Source organism: Bison bison, unplaced genomic scaffold, assembly GCF_000754665.1.
Source record: "Bison bison bison isolate TAMUID 2011002044 unplaced genomic scaffold, Bison_UMD1.0 scf7180017858881, whole genome shotgun sequence".
NCBI classification, from domain to species: Eukaryota; Metazoa; Chordata; class Mammalia; order Artiodactyla; family Bovidae; genus Bison; species Bison bison.
Window position 1 is genome coordinate 2,784 of NW_011489453.1, and position 627 is coordinate 3,410.

Consider the following 627-nt stretch of genomic DNA (forward strand, 5'->3'; position numbering starts at 1 on the left):
ATGCTTGGAATGATTTCTATTTTTTGAATTTACCAAGGCTAGCTTTATGGCCCAGGATGTGATCTATCCTGGAGAAGGTTCCATGTGCACTTGAGAAAAAGGTGAAATTCATTGTTTTGGGATGAAATGTCCTATAGATATCAATTAGGTCTAACTGGTCTATTGTATCATTTAAAGTTTGTGTTTCCTTGTTAATTTTCTGTTTAGTTGATCTATCCATAGGTGTGAGTGGGTATTAAAGTCTCCCACTATTATTGTGTTATTGTTAATTTCTCCTTTCATACTTGTTAGCATTTGTCTTACATACTGCAGTGCTCCCGTGTTGGGTGCATCAAGGGAACTTTTCATACAACCAACAATGGGCACAATAAAGGACAGAAATGGTATGGGCCTAATAGAAGCAGAAGATATTAAAAAAGGTGGTAAGAATACACAGAAGAACTGTACAAAAAAAGATCTTCATGACCCAGATAATCACGATGGTATGATCACTGGACTAGAGCCAGACATCCTGGAATGGGAAGTCAAGTGGGCCTTAGGAAGCATCACTACGAACAAAGCTAGTGGAGGTGATGGAATTCCAGTTGAGCTATTTCAAGTCTTAAACGATGATGCTGTGGAAGTGCT